The following is a 17196-nucleotide window of genomic DNA, read 5'->3' as shown; positions in this document are numbered from 1 at the left end:
CTTATTTCGACCTGGCCCAGCCCCAGTCACTGAAGCCATTTGGGGAGCAAACCAGCAGGTGGAAGATCTGTCTCTCTGAAACTCTGCCTTTCAAGTAAATAAGTAAATCTTAAAAAAAAAAAAAAAATCTTGGCAGAGATTGAATAAGTAAGATGGAGAAAGAACCAGGACACTGGGTTTGATAATTAGGAGTGTACCAGTGATGTTTAGAAAAGCATGAGTGGGGCCAACGTTGTGGCGCAGCGGGTTAATGCCCTGGCTGAAGTGCCAGCATCCCATATGGGCACCAGTTTGAGACCCAGCTGCTCCACTTCCAATCCAGCTTTCTATGGCCTAGGAAAGCAATAGAAGATGGTCCAAGTCCTTGGGCCCCTGTACCTGCGTGGGAGACCTGAAGAAGCTCCAGGCTCCTGGCTCCGGATCGGCACAGCTCCAGCCGTTGCGGCCAATTAGGGCGTGAACCATCAGATGGAAGACCTCTCTCTCTCTCTGCCCTCCTCTTTCTGTGTAACTCTGACTTTCAAATCAATCAATCAATCTTAAAAAAAAAAAAAAAAAAGAAAAGAAAAGCATGAGTATAGTGATAGGAGTAAAAGATAAAATGGCAAAAAGTTGATAAAAGATTAGAGTTGAAAAAGTACTGTACAGGCTTATTTACATTCTACCCTTACTGGAAATCTACTATGTGCCAAGTACCATGGATACAATTCTAACAAAACAGACTCCAGGGGCAGGCATTTGACAGAGCAGTTAAGCTGCCACTTGGACACCCATAGCCCATACTGGAAGTCCTGGGTTTGCATTTCGGCTCAGCTTCCCATCCAGCTTCCTGCTAATGCACACCTGGGGAGACAGCAGACAACAGCTCAATCGGTTTGGTCCCTCCCACCTACCTAGGAGAACTAGACTGAGTTCCAGGCTCCTGGCTTCCCTCTGGCCCAGTTCTAGCTCCAACTGTTACAGGCATTTGTGGAGTGAACCAGCAAATCAAAGAAATCTCTACCTTTATTACTCTCAAATAATATATAAAATAAAGGGGGAGAAAGACCCCGATTCCCAATATCCCCTATGACTGGATAAAATATGAAGTCTCCCGAGTACTCATCCAGTCTTGGTAAATAAGCAGCTCTGCGGAAGGAGTGACTTCTAGCTCGAAACCAGCTGGCCAAGCTAAGTTGGGGGAAGATGTTTCAGAGAAAGCCCACAGGAGTGAAGTCTGAGGTGACAGAGAACGTGGGCCGGGTGGGGTAACTGTAAAGAGCAGAAGCATAACTTTGAGGGGGGCAACTCCCTAGACGCTATAGTCTGACTCTTTGGTTGAAGAGCTGCAAAGTTTAATGAATAAAAGCAGGAGGAATACAGAGCAGCAGCCTGAATCAAACATGGGCACAAACTCACTGCTAGATGTTGTTCTCTACAATTCAACACCTGGTGGGCAAACAAATGCATTCACCGCTTTTCCTTTACAGTAGCCTAGCTTGAGGAAGCGATCTCTCATCAGGCACAAAAGGAACAGAAAATAAAAGAGCAAAAGATGCATAAAGCTATAAACTTAACATATTTGACTTCTCTGGGGTTTATGTAGTCAATGGTCTAACTAGGTCTAAGGTCACAACCAGATCCCAAATGAAATGAAACTTTTCCCCTTAAGCACCCTTCAGAGAGCTGAAGGACTGACTTTAAGATCCCCAAATTGATAAAGTACGGACTCACCCCTGACAGCTAAGGATTTCTCCCAGTTTCTGCCCCAATTTAGTCTAGCTAACAAAAAAGAAAACGGTTGGAGTTACCTGATTTTTGCCTGTCTCAAAACATTGTCACAGCAGAAACCAAGCTGCCTCCAGTTCCTGCGGCTGAGGTCGTTGGAGCCATGTTCAGATGAGATCATTTCAGGAACCAACAGCAGCAGCTTTCAGGCAAAGTGAATGGTGCCGCCTGGGGACGTATCTTTGGTAAGCAAGATTGCAACAGAGCCGGCAGTTTACCCAGGGCAGTGCTGACTCATGCTAGGCAAAACTCATACTTGCCAAACAACTCAGCCTTTGCCAACCGCAATCAACTGCAACCCAGAAAAGAAGAGGCACCCCACTGATTGTTTTAAATCAAGTGCTGATTACTGGGGGCAGGTAAACCTCATTCCCCTACTGCTGGAAACTGGCAGCCTCGGAGCAATTACCCAGAAAGCTCCAGTGGCCAGTTTCTGAAATTTCATCTGAGAACAGCCTGGGGCTTGGGGCAGCAAGATTACTGCAGGCAGCAAGTTCACAGCTCTGAAGATTTCCCCAGGAAGCTAATAGAAAAGCCATTTTGCATTCACAGATCAGAACGCCTGGAACCTGCCCTGTCATCTCTAATTGGTCAGATGGATCATCAGGGTGAATTTTTGTTGGCTCTAACCAGGGTCACAGTTCTCTTTTCCCATTAGGCTTTCTCTGACCTCTCTACCTCCTGAGACAATTGAAATTCTCACATTATGGCAAAGGAACTGAATGATTTGGGGGTTTTGTGTGGTTTTTGTTGTTGCTATCATCAGCTGCCACACTTCCTATGCCAAAGCTAAATCATCCACCATCAACCCTACTGGATGCTCGAGGAACATAAAAACCTGTGAAAATCACCCCCAGCACTTGCTCTTTAAAGAAAAATCCCTTAATTTATGTCAATTCTTATTTATTAGCCTGCTTATTGAAAAATCAATTCTGAAATGACTAGCTTATCAACAACTATTCATTATTATTGAATTTGCCCTGATAGGCTGGAATTGGTGTTGGTGTTATACAAAGAAAACAAGAGAGCAAGCTGTTGCTTTCCATGTGCCTTAATTTGAGGAAGCAGAAACTGAAGCTCCCGGTTTGTGAAGGTTCCCCACTGCCATCAGCTGTTTCTCAGTGTAGGCATTAGGAGGCCACCACACCTAACCTCCGCCCTCCTTCCAAGGCACGTCTCACAAGACAGGAACTTCAGAGGTAGCTGCCAACCCAAATTGTCATTCAATGCTAGCTTAATGAAAATATACCTGTAGACAGAATTTGGCCTTAACAAAAACTATGCTACTCCTTTTCAAAGGGCTACATTAAAAAAAAAATTCTTTTTCCAATTCATTCAATTCTCCTTAAATTACATTATTCCAGTAGGATAGCCACATTGAGCTTTTATAAGATATTACAAAATGTTCTCTGTTTTATTCCCCCTCTTCAGTGTTTTCCTCTTCAGAAAATGGCTGAGATTAAAGAAGTTTCCCTGTAGCTGTGTTAATTGGTCCTTTCCAAATGATAAAAGCACCTTAATGGCAGCTGACAACCATTATCTCATGGACCACACTTTAAAAACTATTTCTGTAGTTGATAACACAAATATTCTATGAAATAACTTTCAAGGTACAAATATGAAAGCTCCTTTGAAAACACACACACACACACACACACACACACACACACACAGAGTTAGAAAAGCTTCCCACCCATTCTACATTACTAAACTTGAAATAAGGAAAATCCAGGCAGCACTGTGTCCAGGAAGCAAATGTGAATTCTGTGAAGAGCAACATGGGGGCAAAAGCACTAGAACTCCATCAATAGGCCAGGAGAGACAACGGGGCAGATGAGGATGGCTAGCACAACTTGTATCCCTCTTGGGGACTAGGATACAGTCATTGTTGCTGTTGCTTTTTTGCTGTTTTTACTGTATTTTCAATGGAGAAATACATCATCTGTTTACAAAATAGCTCTTGAAAAATACAAGGAGTATCAGATACGATTTTAATCAGTTTCCCCAAAATACAGATAACACTCCATCCTAATTCCTTCTTTTAGACTAGGTTGAGAATTACACATTTAGAGCTTATAAAAGATGCTAAATTTGAACAAATGCTATAACACTTGATGCTTTGTGAGGTTATATTGACAATATGTGTGAGAAATAAAAATATCTATAGCTTTGTGATTAAGTTCTTTCAATACACTGATTCAAGTAATTTACCACCCAAAGCTATTCACGTTTATATTTTTATTTGCGGTCACAACAGATATTTAATAACTGTATATGTGTGTGTACATATTTATAACTTGCACACATCCACACCCAGTTTTATTCAGACAAAAATATGCAATGACATTTATAGCCAACATTTTTTCCTGCAGATCTTAACATTATAAACAAAAAGTGACAAAAAAATAAAACTACTTCTCAGGATTCTCTAGTCTTCCAAACCACACACACACATTAGAGAGGAAACTGGAGTGGGAGCAGGGTCAAGGAGCACTTCCAGCTTTGAGTATTTCATTTTTTTAAACAAGCAAATATCCAAATAATACTCGGTAATTTAGAATTTGTTAAAGTTGTACTTTTTTTAAAAAACATATAAACTACTTTAATCTTTTTCCCTTCACACTTTTTCCTCTCAGCTTCTACTTTTTATCTACTTTCCCACCCCATCACCCTAGATGATACTAAGTATTTCTTCTTTTTTTTTTACCAAATTAATCCACATTCTTTTTCTGATTGAGAAGACAGTGAATTGATAAAATCAAATTTCCAGTAATCAGCAGCTGCCTCACCTTGTTGATCATTAAGGATCTTCTGCTTGCTTCAGCAGCACATATACTAAAAAAAATTGGAACGATCATTAAGGAACTTGCTAAACTCTAATCTGCCATGTTCAGAAATCTCAAAACTTTATTTTTAACATTTATTTATTTGAAAGGCAGAGTGACAGAAAAAGAGAGGGAGTCAGAGAAAGATCTGGTTCACTCCCCAAAGGGCCACAATGGCCAGGGCTGGGCCAGGCCGAAGCCAAGAGCCAAGAACTCAATCCAGATCTCCCATGTTTGGTGCCAGGGACCCAAGTACTTGAGCCATCAGCTGCTGCCTCCCAGGGAACACATCAGCAGGAAGCTGGAGTGGAGAGTAGAGCTGGGACAAGAACCGAGTCACACTAGATGCAGGGGTCCCAAGCAGCCGCTTTATCTGCCATGCCAAATACCTGCCCCTGCAATCTTTTTTTTTTTAAACTAGAGTACCTACTATTTAAGAAAAATAATATGAGTGCCAAACATCTATCATCTAATAACACAGAAATTAACCACAAAAAAAATGAAGTAAACTTTAGGATACTCAAGAATCAACTCTAAGAGTACTTGAGAATCAGCAGAGTACTCACTGAAAACAATCATTTCTCATCCCAGTTCCTCACTCTGAATTCCAGAAGTGGAGGGAAGCCCCAGAATCTAAATTTGTAATAAGCATCTCCCTCTCCTGAGCGATTCTGATGCACACAGGCATTGGGCCCTGTTTTAAGAAACGCATTACAACTGTGCTCCCTGAGCACTCTTCAGAATAAAATGCAAAATTTTTTTCAAAAACCATCAGGCAGGCCCAGTAGTCACACTGAGCAGGTGCCAGATGTCACTCGCCTCACCCACAAGAACAGCAATGAACAACTGAATTGTATTTATTTTGCTGGCTGGATCATTATTTTCTTCAAGCCTCCAGAGATAATTACCCTAACTACTATTAAGGATTTTAGCTGTCACCCACAGTCTTGCTATACTGAGACATTTTCACACCTAGGATGCAATACAAGGGGCTTAATGGAATTTTTATGGCTGTGAAAATTAAAGTTCACTTGACTCAACAGAACAGTCAAACGAACTAAAGAAGAAAACTTCCCCACAAAGGCACAGGTTGAAAGTAGAGGCTTTTGACTTCCTGATGAGGCACTTTTGCCCAGAAATTCTAACCATGGGATGCAATATAGCTCATATGTCTTGAGAGTGCCCAGATGTCAACTTATCGCCACAGCATCAGCCAGCACAGGCTTACTGTAGCATTTGGAAGCACAGACCTGCTGTATAAAATGGCCTCTCCTGGGAGACAAAGGCCGTCGCCATGGCAGAGATCACTGTATCTTGGGGCCAGAAGGACCAGGCAGTCCCTTTAATCTTTAACGAGCCACTTTCATGTTCAGATATAGGAACTGGCACTGCTGAAGCTCAACCTGCTTCACAGCAGTTTGCTGCAAAACAACCCCGGAGCTGCACGAGGGCAGGTCTACCTAGGCTGTCGCCATTGGTGCAGTGACAGGACTCTGATCTATAATGTCATTGTGGGCATTTTGTTACCCACTATGGTATAATCCCTCCTAGCTCAGGAAAGCTATCTAAAGTCTAGCCACTGCCTACCGCAGGCACCAAGAAAGATCAGGCTAACTGTGTGGCAGGAACTCAAAAAGTAGCAAGCACACAGGAAGAGGAAGAATCCAGGCTGAGGACCTGATGACAAGACCGAGAAAAAGGAAGTCAGCAATGTCATCAAATTGCTATCTTGAGCCGCTCATTTCAGAAACCTGGCAATGGAAATCTTGGAACCATTTGAGGGGTGTAATTTTCTATACAAGGCTCTTTCTTAGTTTTTACCCTGGAGCTGCTAATATAGAAGAAAGGCACAGATAGGGCCCCTGCCATCAAACTCCATCAAAGAAACCACTCTAATAGCTTCATCACAAGGTGACTGCGGGCTCAAGTTTCCTTACTTACTTTGTCTCGCTGAACAAAGATTCTACCATTCAATTCTCAAGGTTTCCTAAATTCATAATTCGTTTATCTCTGGATTCTTCTCCCCAAATACATATACTCACAATATCTGTCCCTCACATACCTGCCTTGCCTTCAGTAAGTCAAAACTTCCTAAACTTTCACTCTTGTTTCCACTAAAAATGCCACAGGATTAAGTTACCTTTGTTCAGTCCCCTAGTCTAGGGGGGCCTTTGTCGATATGTGTTTCATCATGAAGAGTGATTTCTAGCCAAGTAGATAAGATTACCTGTTCACATATTGTTAATCTTCAAACTGGCTTTGGTAGCCTATGGAAATAGAAGGATAGGACTGCATACCTTGAATGTCCCATCAAAGTAATCAAAGTAATGGGAGAGGAAGAGGAGACAGGAGGAGACTTCAAAATGAAGACTGCACTGTGCATTTCAGTGGCACTTAAGAAAACACCCTAAGTGGCCAGTGAGCAGATGAATCCCCAAAGGATGGTGTATTTACTGAAGATTACTGTGCTCACAATGCTCACTTGCTCCACGGCTTTGAAAAAGATCCCAGCAGGAATCACACCTGCATCAGTTATAGAAAAGTGGGTAGATAACTCCTAACATCCAAGATTCTACCGATGCAGTTGCAAATAAAACTACAAACTTGTTTCAAACCAGATCTATGCAATGGGAATAAAATTTATTTCTTTAGGCCTTTCAGAAGTACCAGTCCCATTCCTTTTATAACAAACAAGGGTTAAAGAGAAAGGAACTCAAAGCTCTGACCCAGGAATTAAGTGCTTAAAATAAAATTCACAAGGAGAAATGTTCATAATGCATTACCCAACTGAAAATAAGCACTGTGAACAGCAGGTGGAGAACACATAAATACTTAGATTTATATAATAGACACAAAGGTCCTTCAAAAAGTTCATGGAAAAGTGTATTTTGAAAAAATTATGCACAGATTTCAAAGCTTTTAATTCCATTTTCCATAAACTTTTTGAAATTTCCTCAATACAGAGAGACACAAAACACATATATTAGAAAGTCTAGAACCATTTTAATAGTAGCTGTGGTAAGAATGGGGTTACTCTCTACTTTGCATATATACTTTAGTGCTACTTTCATATTTATTCTTAACGATTTACTTATTTATTTAAAGGTAGAGTTACAGAGGGAGAGACAAACAGAGATCTTGCATCCACTAGTTCTTCCCCAAATGGCTACAACAGCTAGGGCTGGGCCAGGCCAAACCCAGGAGCCTGGAACTTCACCCAGGGCCTCCCACATGGGTTCAGGGGCCTGAACACTTGCGCCATTTTCCACTGCTTCCCCAGGAGGATTAGCTGGATCAACTTGGAGCAACTGGGACTCAAACCAGTGTCCATATGGGATGCTGGCATCACAGCTGAAAGCTTAACCTGCTATGTCACGACACCATACCCTATTTTAGCATTTTTAAATGAACAGTTTAAGTTAATTAATACTATCAGAAATATAGTACCCAAAATACTTGACAAAGTAAAACAAAACACCAGTTACCTGCTAATGCACCTGGGACAGCAGCGGAAGATGGCCCCAAGTGCCTGGGCCCTTACACCCACATGGGAGACCAGGAAAAAGCTCCTAGCTCCTGGCTGCAGACCAGCCCAACTCCAGCTGTTGCAGCTATTTAGGGAGTGAACCAGTAGATGGAAGATCTTTCTTTTCCCTCTCTAACTCCCTCTCCAACTCTCCCTTTCAAATAAAATGAATCTTAAAAAAAAAAAGTCTATCCCTGTCACTCTGTATCTCTGACTTTAAATACATATATTTATGCATATATACAAATATATATATACACACACACAATACCAAAAACTGGTGAAGATACAGAGAAATTGATCTTGTACATTGCTGGCAAAATCATGTACAAATGCATGGCACAACCTGGAAATGAGTTTGACAATTTCTTTAACAACTGGGTTCCTGCCCATTAAACTCAGAGAAATTAAAACTTGTGTCCATCCAAACACCCGTCCACAATGTTTTAATGGGTTTATTCGCAATACTTCCAAACTGGAAAAAAAAAAAAAATGCCTTTCGATGGGTGAAAAGTTGAAAAAAATCCTGGTGTGGCCACACCATGAGATATGTACCTATACCACAAGCTTCTATTCAGCAAAAAAAGAACGGTTGCTAAACATAACTTGAACAGAGGTATCACATTAAGTGAAAAAAGCCAACCTATAAAGGGGACATACTCTTACTATTCCATTTCCATAATATTTTGGAAATAGCAAAATTACAGGGGCAGAGAACAGATAACTGCCTGCCAGGGATTAGGAATGGGTTGGGGAAACAGAAGTATATAACAATAAAAGGGGAGATCTTTGTGGTTATGGAACAGTTTTGTGTCTTGGCTGCAGTAGTACTTACAGGAACCTCCATGATCAAATGGCAGAGAACTATCTACACACACACTGAGGACAGTGTCAATCTCCTAGTTTTGATATTGTGCTGTGGTTAAAAAGAAGTAACTCAGAGGAAAACTAGGTGAAGGGCACATGGGAACTCAGTACTATTTTTGCAACTTTATATTATGCAATTTTATTATCTCAAAACAAGAAGTTAACAAAAAGTACAATTATTCAGTCAACTGTCCAGCCACTATGGGGAACTAAAAAAGGTGAAAAGTATAAAAGAAAGCACAGCATGTTTCACACGAGTTTGCAACCTCTACTACGGCAATAAGAGATTCTTTGAAGCATGAATCATTGCAGGCCCAATTGCCTGAAACACACTCGGGCATTATCTGTGCACTATCCCTCCTGGTACTTTTATCTGAGCTTCCTCCAAAAGCCATAAGCAAGGGGTCAGAAGGCAGAAGGTATAACCCATGCGGAATTCTCACTGCAATTTCAGCTCAGCAGGCAGTCAAAAGTGCAGTGCTTGGTATCACAAACATCTGAAAACCACAGCAATTAGACGCACGAATTGTGAAAGATGTGGTCACAGGTAAGACACACCTCATATGTGACAGACTTCTTACTGTAATAGTTTTTCTTACAAAAGTCTCAGTGGCAATCTCCAATTCTGAAGGTGTGGAGGCTGGTGGAAAAAATTAAAATTGTGCCTCTCTGAGACCATCCTTGTGATTTCAGTGAACAGAAAGCAGAACACATGCCTCAAGCAGATAACCAAGTTTTACTTTCCATACTGATCAGGAACCCTGAATGAAAATAGTTTGTCACCATTTATTCCACTAATACCAACTGTAACACACAAATGTGTGTTATAACTATAACCAATTATATACACGAATGTGTATCTAACTTACGTACAAGTCCATCTGTTGGAAAGGTGTATTGACAAACAGGAAGAAACTCCAAAAAATTGGAAAAATGAAATATTACTAAGAGAAGGCAGCAGAAATGAGCCATGCAGAGCTCTCACTGCAACTTCAGCTCAGCGGGCAGTCAAAAGTACAGAGCTCAACATCAAAAACATCTGAAGCAGCAGTCTCCAAAACCCAAACTCTTCTCTAACCCGATGCTTTAGCTATTTAGCCAAATGTGCTTTCAAAGGTGACTGACTTACATACCATATACACTTTTTGAACTAGGAATAAACTATAAGATAATCCTTCAGTGCTAACAGAAGTAACATAAGTAATAAATACTGCTTATGTTTTTAAACTGCATTCCACACAAGGAGGTCTGTGCATAAAATGGTAGTTTGAAGCCCACATTCTATGACACGGAACTTATCTGGAAAGACCCACTTAAGTCTTCATTCTAAATCACTACATGAGCTGATAGTTGGAGGCAACTGAGTACTTGAGCACTACCTTTACAGCACAATTTGGGTTCAACACAGTGTGGCCTGAGGCTCTATTTCATCTGTGCAGCACTTTCACATATGTGGAACACAGATAATAGTACCTACACACCTCACAGGGAGGATTAAATGAGGTAACAGAGTAAAAAGCCTCTGGCACATAGAACACACACAGTAACTGTCAAAAATTTTCATGAAAGTAAAACTGAGAAGTATCACAAAGGAAAAAGAAATGTAAATATTTTGATCAATCCTACACAAAACTCTCACACTTTTAAACAACAATAAGTCTTCCCTTAACTCCTGCCCAAGAATGCATACAATTTCATTCAGAAAAAATATCACCTTATACAATGCAGCGAGCAAAATGCACCCTGCAGAGCATGCCCCATGCTTCCCTAGCCCCTGTGGTCAACGTGACTTCACTAGGAAAGGAGACTGTTTGTAAAGAGAGTTTTATAACATCCATCAACAAATGAAATGTTCAAAGTGAAAATTCAAGGCTTCACATGACAGTCTTTCAAAAACATCTGTATCCTCACTCATGGTCCCCACTCCTCTTTCCTAATCAAGGTTACAATAACCAAAGCCCTCTGCAGGCTGATGTAATGCTACTGCCTAGTCACTAACTAGGAAAGGAAGGCCCAGGGGTCAACAAGAGCCCCATAAACACTGCCTCCTAGGTTTAAAGGATGGAATTTGTTCCAAAATGTGTAAAGGAAAAGGGCCTGGGTCCCACACTGTGGCACAACAGGTTAAACTGCTGCCTGGGACACCAGTATCTCACACTGGAGTGCCTGGGATAGAGTGGCTCCTCCACTTTTTTTTTTTTTTTATAAAGATTTTATTTATTTATTTGAGAGGTAGAGTTACAGACAGTGAGAGAGACAGAGACAGAGAGATCCTCCATCTGCCGGTTCATTCCCCAAATGGCTGCAATGGCCAGAGCTGTACCTAGCCAAAGCCAGAAGCCAGGAGCTTCCTCCTGGTCTCCCATGCGGGTACAGGGGCCCAATGTTGTGGACACTTGCGGAGAGAGAACCAACAGATGGAAGGGGTGTGTGTGTGTGTGTGTGTGTGTGTGTCCCTTGCTCTCTGTCATTCTGCCTTTCAAATAAACTAAAAAAAAAAAGAAAAGAGAAAAGAAAGAAAGAAGGCAAAGTGACAGAGAAAGCTTGACTTGAATAACCTCGATGCAGGCTACACCTTTCTTCCATTTCTAGCTGTCTGAACTATTCAGGGAACAACCATACATGTTTCTGGAATCAGAAACGTACATTGTTTCCACAAGTGCTGGGTGATGCTTGCTTGTCCCGAGGCCCCAGTGTAGCCTGTAGTTTAGACAGCTGCATGAGGAGATGAGGAGCCACAGAAGCCACATTTCCTCACCAGGACGGCTGCACAACAACTGAAACCTTCCTGGTGCAAAGTCCAGACACAGGAAGCTGTGTTCCCTGCAAACATCCAAACAGTTTCATTACTGTTTAACTACCAAAAGAACAGCTCCACTAATCTATCAAGTTTGACATTTCATCCAACTAAGCAACTACACTACCATGAAAAGCATGCAGAGAGAGATCCCTCCACCCCCTAACTCCTGCTTTAAATCAACACTAATTGTTATATTATAGCCATGCAAATAATGTTTCTTGCTCAGCCACTTTTAAAAAGCTTCTAAAAAAGCAAACAAACAAATGCAAAGACACTGCACACCCTTGAACTGTATTTTCTTTCTCCCATCTTTAAGCATCATTGTTGACTGTGAGCTGTTACCAGAACAAGTTGGAAACTCCTTTCTAGTTTTTTGTTGTTGTTGTTTTGAAGATTTATTTATTCGAAAGTTATAGAGGAAGGGAGAGGCAGAGAGAGTGATTTCTTCCATCTGCTGGTTCACTTCCCAAATGGCCACCACAGACAGAGCTGGGCCAGACTGAAGCCAGGAGCCAAGAACTTCTTCCAGGTGTCCCACATGGGTACAGGGGCCCAAGCACTTGGGCCATCATCTGCTGCTTTCCCAGGCACACTAGCAGGAAACTGGATTGGAAGTGGAGCACCCAGAACTTGAACGGGCACCAATATGAATATGGGATGCTGGCACTGCAGGCAGCAGCTTAACTCACTACGCATAGTACAAGCCTCCCCTTTACACTGATCTGTCAAAAGACGTGAATACACCTACTGACCCAGCACAAAATCCAAGGTCTATCAATTTATTTTTTTAATTTTTTAAAGATTTATTTATTTATTTGAAAGTCAGAGTTACACAGAGAGAGAGAAAGAGGTCTTCCATCCAATTGTTCACTTCCCAACTGGCCGCAACTGCTGGAGCTGTGCCGATCCAAAGCCGGGAGCCAGGAGCCTCCTCCTGGTCTTCCATGAGGGTGCAGGGGCCCAAACACTTGGGCCATCCTCCACTGCCTTCCCAGGCCACAGCAGAGTCGGATCGGAAGTGGAGCAGCTGGGTCTTGAACCAGCGCTCATATGGGACGCCGGTGCTTTGGGCCAGGGCATTAACCCGCTATGCCACAGCGCGGGCCACTTAAACTTCTTCTTTTAAAAGATTTATTTGTTCATTTATTTATTTGAAAGGCGGAGTTACAGGGAGAGAGAGATCTCCCATTCTCTAGTTCACTCCCCAAACAGCCACAATGGCCATGGCTAGGTTAAGCCAAAGTCAGGAGCCTGGAACTACAATCAGGTCTCCCACATAGGTGGCAGGGACCTAAGCACTCTGGCCATCCTCTGCTGCTTGTGCAAGCACATTAGCAAGGAACTGGATGGGAAGTGGAACAGCCAGGACTCGAACTGGTGCCCATATGGGATGCCAGTATCACAGGCAGCAGCTTAACCCCCCGTAGCAAAACACTGGCCCCATCAATTTAACCTTTCAATATACTAAAGGTAAATATCTCTCAAGTACTATTAAAATCAGAATTCTAGGGCTGTTGCTGTGGCACAGCGGGTTAAGCTGCTGCCTGCTATACCACTGGCATCCCATATGGATGCCAGTTCAATTCCTGGCTGCTCCACTTCCCATCTGGCTCTCCACTAATGCGCCTATGAAAAGCAGTGGAGGATGGCCCAAGTCCTTGACCCCCGCCAACCATGTGAGAGACCCGGATGAAGTTCCAGGCTCCTGGCTTCAGCCCAACCCATCTCCCACTGCTGTGGTTATTTGGGGAGTGAACTAGCAGATGGATGAACACCTGTCTGTGTGTGTCTCTCTCTCTGTGTAACTCTGCCTTTCAAATACATAAATAAATCTTTTAAGAAATAAATAAGGGCCAGTGCCGTGGCTCACTAGGCTAATCCTCCGCCTTGCGGCGCCGGCACACCAGGTTCTAGTCCCGGTCAAAGCACCGGATTCTGTCCCAGTTGCCCTCTTCCAGGCCAGCTCTCTGCTGTGGCCAGGGAGTGCAGTGGAGGATGGCCCAGGTGCTTGGGCCCTGCACCCCATGGGAGACCAGGAGAAGCACCTGGCTCCTGGCTTCGGATCAGCGCAGTGTGCCGGCCGCAGCGCGCCAGCAGCGGCGGCCACTGGAGGGTGAACCAACGGCAAAAGGAAGACCTTTCTCTCTGTCTCTCTCTCTCACTGTCCACTCTGCCTGTCAAAAAAAGAAAGAAAGAAAGAAAATTGGGGTTCTGACCTAGGACAAGATCAAGTGACAGAAGTTCTCCCCTAGGCAAGAATAGGAGTTCTCAGTTGGTTGCTTCAGCTATAGGTGGCAGGAAGAAGAAACTATTACAGACCTCTGATAGTAGGTTCCCAAGATGTGCTCAGAATCACCTAAAACAAGGCCACAACTCCATTCAAAGTGTGTCAGACTGCTGAAGGCCCAAGTCAAGTTAAACAGAATCATAGCAACATTTAGAAACGTTTATAGCACTTTGGCATTGTTGTGACAATTGAGGCGCATGATATTTCTGCTAATTCTTTTTTTGTTATACTTTACCAAAATACTGCTTAGCAACACGTTAGGGGTGAAAAAAATCTTTAGAGTTGGTCCTTCACCTACCTTTCATGCTATTAAGGGCCAATTCAATCACTACTGTTCAAAGGAATCAAAGCCCCAGTGCCCCCATTATCAAAGAATTTCTGCTTTAGAGGCTACTAGAGAAACCAAGAAAGAGGTACTAAGGTATAATCTGGTCTCCAAGAGCCAACCAGCCAGCTGGAGACCCTAAGTGAGTATGCCTCTTTATCTCTGTGCCTTAAATTCCTCCTCTACAAAATAAAGGCAGCTGACTAACCTCAGCATTTCTCAACCTTTCTTTTTTAAAAAATAATGGTTCCTTTTCACACAAATTCCTTCTCTAAGTGGAGTCTGCAGATAAATTATATCAAAATCCCCCATCTCATTCCTAAGCACTTTGATTCTACAGCTCTGAGCTAGGAACCAGAAATCTGCACACTAAAACTTGAGATGTACTGTGAAATTACATAGTTTCAGCAAAGCCTTTAGGAATTTTTTGGAGATTAATTTGAAAGGCAGAGTTACAGAAAGAGAGAGACAGAGACAGATACCTTCCATCCGCTAGTTCACTCCCCAGACAGCTGCAATAGCCAAGACTGGCCCAGGCCAAACCCAGGAGCTTCATCCAGGTCTCCTCCATGGGTACAGAAGCCCAAGCACTTGGGCAAGCTTCTGCTGCTTTCCCAGGCACATTAGCAGGGAGTTGGATCAGAAGTGGAGCAGCTGGGACTTGCAGAGGTACCCATATGGGATGATGGCACTGCTGGCAACAACTAACCCATTAACCACAATGCTGGCCCTTAGGAATTATTTTTAAAAAGCCACAATTTGGGAGCCAGCACTGTGGCATAGAAGGCTAAGCCTCTGCCTGCAGTGCTAGTATCCCATGGGGCACCAATTCAAGTCCCAGCTGCTTCATTCCAATCCAACTCCCTGCTAATGTGCCTGGGAAGCAGAGGAAGATGGCCCAAGTGTTTGAGTTTCTGCACCCACATGGAAGACCTGGAGGAAGCTCCTGGCTTTGGCCTGGCCCAGCCCTGGCTGTTGCAGCCATTTGGAGAGTGAACCAGCAGATGGAAGATCTTTGTCTCTGCCTCGCCTCTCTGTATTTCTGCCTTTGAAATAAATAAATCTTTAAGAAAAAAAAAAAAAAGCCACAATCTGTGTGTTATCTCTGATAAAGAAGTAAAAAAAAATGTCCTAAAATCAGTATATTGAAATACACATGAATATTTTGGCATCAAAAACTGCTTTCCTGACATGATGTTCATAACACTTGAATTCTGTACTAATTCCTCTCAAACAAAACGAAATGCTTATTTTTATGATGCTTGTGTTGTTTCTAACAAGATGAGGCAAGGAGACAGATTTCAGGCTGCAACTGGTAAGCATTTCCACAAGTAACAGTGTGGATAGCCCGTACCTCAAATTACACCAAACTAGATCTAACTGTCAACATATTTTCATTTCCAATAATAATTTTGGTTGTATAAGACTTCTTGGTGTCCTATATGAAAGATTTTATCATATACACACAATTTAGAAATTTGATGAAAACCATCTGGAGGTGAAGCTGCAGGACCACTATCATTTTTATGTACCCCATTAATCGAGGAGTTCACAATCGCTACTCCTCAAGCAGCTGGTCTACAACTGTGTCAACAGTCCAGAGGATTGGAAAACACTGAACTACACCAGCAGGAGTGAGGGTGATGGTTCAGAGTCTGGAGTACTCCGGCCAAGCATACAGCCAAGGGCACAGCAGGAAGGTAGAGTGCCCTTGGCCAAGCTCTCCAGGAACATTCTGACACCCTCTCCCCACCCACTCAGTAAACACTAGCTGAGGTATCCTTCAGCTCTGACATAGAATGACTTTGCAAATTCTTCCCTTGGCTATGATTGAACAGCCAAAAATGATACTTGAATCTCATGCCCAAAAGGTAGAAACAGAAGTAGACAAACACCACAGCTTGAATTACTTCAGACTGGGTAAAACCTTGTCCCCCAAGATCACCCCTTCCCACCCTCCATGTAACTTTAGCCCTGAGCTGTTCCTCTCCACCTCTCTCCATGAGAACACAAACTGCCTAAAGCGACTCAGCTGACCTCCTTCCTCTGACAGCCATCCTTGACGATGCGCTTCTCAAACTAGCTGAACTTCAGCTGACCCCACTAAATTTAACCCTCCAAAACATACTGCCCTCTTTCACCAAAGTAGAACACTCCTTTGCCCAGCATTTTGGAATAAAGTTTGTACCCTGGTTAATCTTCCACACCATGTAAAATAATAATCTGGCATGGTTAAGAGAGGGTATAATCCAACCTAACTGTAACCGGCTACGGATCCGCTGAGTTAAGATCTAAAAGAAGGTTGGGGGGCCGGAGCTGTGGTGTAGCAGGTTAACACCCTGGCCTGAAGCATCAGCATCCCATATAGGTACCGGTTGGAGACCCAGCCGCTCCACTTCCGATCCAGCTCTCTGCTATGGTCTGGGATAGCAGTAAGATGGCCCAAGTCCTTGGGCCCCTGCACCCTCATGGGAGACCCGGAAGTTGTTCCTGGCTCTTGGCTTCAGATCAGCACAACTCCGGCCACTGCGGCCAGTTGGGGAGTGAACCATAGGATGGAAGCCCCCCTCTCTCTCTGCCTCTCCCCTCTCTTTGTATAATTCTTTCAAATAAATAAATAAATCTTTAAAAAAAAAAAGGTTGGTTATTTCTCAAGCAGATATCTTAATCATCATGAAAATAAAAAAAGCACAAGAAAGATCTTCAGAAAATTAGGGGATGAGGAAGACACATTTTCCTATGTATTTTAATATAAAACACACTGATTCATGTGCCACTAAGTCTGGACATGTGTGATCA

The 17196-nt window shown here is 42.8% G+C and overlaps 1 protein-coding gene across 13 annotated transcripts in view; it reads right to left on the bottom strand.

Moving 5' to 3' along the window:
• The window catches only part of RFFL (ring finger and FYVE like domain containing E3 ubiquitin protein ligase), a 79656-nt gene that overhangs the window by 54935 nt on the left and 7525 nt on the right, over window positions 1-17196 (bottom strand). For 2 of the 13 annotated variants that reach the window (XM_051825471.3, XM_070061071.2), the window contains exons 1-2: window positions 1791-2178; window positions 379-538 (exon numbers count right to left, since the gene is read on the bottom strand). The exons of 3 other annotated variants lie outside the window; for them this stretch is intronic. The gene's annotated coding sequence lies outside the window, so the exon portion shown is untranslated. Of the gene's footprint in view, window positions 1-378; window positions 539-1790; window positions 2189-4556; window positions 4603-17196 lie in introns of those variants that run through there. 8 more of the 13 variants (XM_089317409.1, XM_089317412.1, XM_089317408.1 and 5 more) reach the window with 7 other exon arrangements.

This window comes from Oryctolagus cuniculus, chromosome 17 (assembly GCF_051225735.1).
Source record: "Oryctolagus cuniculus isolate XC-2025 breed Fujian yellow rabbit chromosome 17, ASM5122573v1, whole genome shotgun sequence".
NCBI classification, from domain to species: domain Eukaryota; kingdom Metazoa; phylum Chordata; class Mammalia; order Lagomorpha; family Leporidae; genus Oryctolagus; species Oryctolagus cuniculus.
The sequence above is the reverse complement of the archived record's forward strand: the minus strand, read 5'-3'. Positions and strand labels throughout refer to the sequence as shown.